This window comes from Homarus americanus, unplaced genomic scaffold, assembly GCF_018991925.1.
Source record: "Homarus americanus isolate GMGI-L3 unplaced genomic scaffold, GMGI_Hamer_2.0 scaffold30535, whole genome shotgun sequence".
Taxonomy (NCBI): domain Eukaryota; kingdom Metazoa; phylum Arthropoda; class Malacostraca; order Decapoda; family Nephropidae; genus Homarus; species Homarus americanus.
In genome coordinates, this window is record NW_024732440.1 from 4,715,827 (window position 1) to 4,719,591 (window position 3,765).

Below are 3,765 nucleotides of genomic sequence, written 5' to 3' on the forward strand. Positions count from 1 at the left end.
AGATTAATGGTATTGAGGAAAGAAGGAAAAAAGACAGACATGGACAGGCAGGCCGAGAAAAGAGAGAGAGGAAGAAGGAGAAATAGAATAAAATGAAGGAAGAAGATATCAATAAGAAGAATAGAGACAAAGTAGAAGAGGTGAGGTAGGAAGAGCAGGAATGGTGAGGTTGAAGAAAGTTAGAGAAAATAAAAAAGAGTAAGATAGAGTAAAGGGAAATGGAGGGTAAAGGGAGGCAGCAGTGATGACGACAGGGTTCCTGATTATTAGGGACCATAAAGTAAGGGATGGTTGCGTGCACAGGAACACACACGTATATACATACATACATACAGATACATACATACATACATACATACATACATACATACATACATACATACATACATACATACATACATACACCCAAGCATTGTAAAAATGATCAACAACTCGTAGTCAACCAGTGTGTTCACTCCCAGTCAATCTTACCTTTTTGCACTGTCACTATGTTGAAATGCCCTGTAGTATAACCTTCTCCCCACCTAGTTATTATATATCATATTTGTATCATTTATTTTACTTGTATATTATTTGTAAATCAAGTGACCCATTCTGTTATGAAACTATATATTTTCAGCCTACTGGCTGTCATAGCTCTTTCAATAAACCGTTAATTATTATTATTATTATCATTATTATTATTATTATTATTATTATTATTATTATTATTATTATTATTATTATTATTATTATTATTATTATTATATTATTATTATTATTATTATTATTATTATTATACACACACACACACACACACACACACACACACACACACACACACACACACACACACACACATCTCGTCACAACGACCCTAATGAAGACCACATCAAAACAAACTTTAGTGTCTGGTAATAAGGCTAACAGCTAAACACAAAAAATTAGGTGATAATGACCTCATGTGACTCCTCCTCTGACCTAGATAACCCTCAAGTGTATATCTCTTCTCTCCTTTGTACCTAGTCATCCCATCCCATCATTTCAATTTCTATCTATTTTATTTCATCCACCTATCCCTTTTCTCTCCGCCCCATCCTCGCCTTCAATTCCTTCTATTCTATTTCATCCACCTCATCCCTTTCCTTTATTTCCATCCCATCCTCGTCTTTCCCATTTTCTATCTTTGTATCATTCTTTTCCATTTCAGTTTGGTTATACCTGTTCTACTCTATCCCATCACTTCTCTTATTTTTATTCCGTTTCTATTTCTAGTCTTCATGTACTCTCCCCCATCTTTTCCCTTAACCCATTCCATTCATCGTATTATCACCCCATCACCCCACCGCCCCACTTCCCCATCTCACCTACCCACCTACCCATCACCTTCCATCACCATCAACTCACCTCCCCATCTATCCCCATCACCCCACCTTCCCACCTCACCTTCTCACCACCCCACCTCCTTACCTACCCGCCACCTTACATCCTCACCTACTCACCTCCCCAACTCCTCCCAACTCCCCATTACCCCCACCTCACTTACCCATCACCCCATCTTACTTCCTCACCTCCCGCCACCTCATCCCCACCTCTTCCTCATCTCCCCCCTCCCCGACCACACCTCATCACCCCACCTCCCCATCACCTCATCTCCCACCTCCCGTCACCTCTTCTCCCCACAAGAAGACGTGAAGGACATCAAGAACACCCCCTCATTATGTGCGACTTTGGGTTCTCTCCTTTATTAATTAAGAACCAGAATAAACCAAGAGAGACAAACTATGTAATTATTTATAGTAGGACTCAAGGACAAACTTAACTCAACGGTCTGGTGAATCTTGAGGCAAAAAAAAAATAATATCCTTCGCAGCTCAAAAGGATTTCATAGGACACTGGCATAGACTCCACGATCTTACAGGATTCTAAAAATACTTGTAGGGTTGTATCAGGATATAAGTGAACAGGATATAATAGGATGTGATAGATAGTATTAAGGAGACAGAAATATCCTGATAGGGAGTACAAGATCCTACAGGAGAAAACTAAATATGATATAAAGAAAATCTCACATTATCCCTCAATAAACGTACAACATGATACAACAGGATAGGATAAATCGCGTCTATGAGTCTGTGGGGGAAAACTTTCAGAATCTTAAGAGTGTATAAGACAAATTGATCCCTTTGGTAGACGAGGTCCTTCGGAGAGAACCACACACACACACACACACACACACACACACACACACACACAGGAAACGATCTTATAATTCCAGGTTCAATAGAAATGTCTCAACAGGATAAGTAAAATTAACCAAATATTTTCCCTCAATCAAACGCAATCAAGAATAACAAGCGTGTGAAGAGCTTGAGAGACGGAGGAGGAGGAGGAGGAGGCTGAAGGAGCAGGAGGAAGAGAGGGGGTATCTAAAGAGGTTGTCCTTGACCTTAAACTTGTCATCATCTTCATTAGTCTCTTTATCGATTTCATCTCTCATTCATTCAAGGTGAGTATCCACAGCTCCCCTTCCCCATCTGTTCCCATCATCTCCATCCATTATTCTACCATCATTCGTGTCATGTACCATCATCCATGTCTAACCACCATCATCCGTGTCTTAACCACCATCATCCATGTCCTAACCACCATCATCGTGTCTAACCACCATCATCCGTGTCCTAACCACCATCATCATGTCCCGAACCATCATCATCCGTGTCCTAACCACCTCATCCATGTCCTACACCATCATCCTTCCTAACCACCATCATCCCGTGTCCTAACCACCATCATCCATGTCCTAACCATCATCATCGTCTAACCACCATCATCCATGTCCTAACCACCATCATCCATGTCTAACCACCATCATCCGTGTCCTAACCACCATCATCCGTGTCCTAACCACCATCATCCATGTCCTAACCATCATCATCGTGTCCTAACCACCATCATCCATGTCCTAACCACCATCATCCATGTCCTAACCACCATCATCCATGTCCTAACCACCATCATCCACATCTTAACCACCATTATCCGTGTCCTAACCCCATCATCCATGTCTAACCAGCATCATCCATGTCCTAACCACATCATCCATGTCTAACCACCATCATCCGTGTCCTAACCACCATCATCCATGTCCTAACCACCATCATCCGTGTCTAACCACCATCATCTGTCCTAACCACCATCATCCATGTCCTAACCATCATCATCTGTCCTAACCACCATCATCCATGTCCTAACCACCATCATCCATGTCCTAACCACCATCATCGTGTCCTAACCACCATCATCCAGTCCTAACCATCATCATCGTGTCCTAACCACCATCATCATGTCTAACCACCATCCATGTCCTAACCACCATCATCCGTGTCTAACACCATCATCCGTGTTCCACCATCATCCATGTCCTAACCATCATCATCCGTGTCTAACCACCATCATCCATGTCTAACCACCATCATCCATGTCTAACCACCATCATCCATGTCCTGAACCACCATGTCCACATCTTAACCACCATTATCTGTGTCCCTAACCACCATCATCCATGTCTCCTACCACCATCATCATGTCCTAACCACCATCATCCATGTCCTAACCACCATCATCCATGTCTAACCACCATCATCCATGTCTTAACCACCATCATCCGTGTCCCTCATCCACCATCATCCATGTCCTAACCACCATCATCCATGTCTAACCACCATCATCCATGTCCTAACCACCATCATCCATGTCCTAACCATCATCATAGCAGCGTAACTA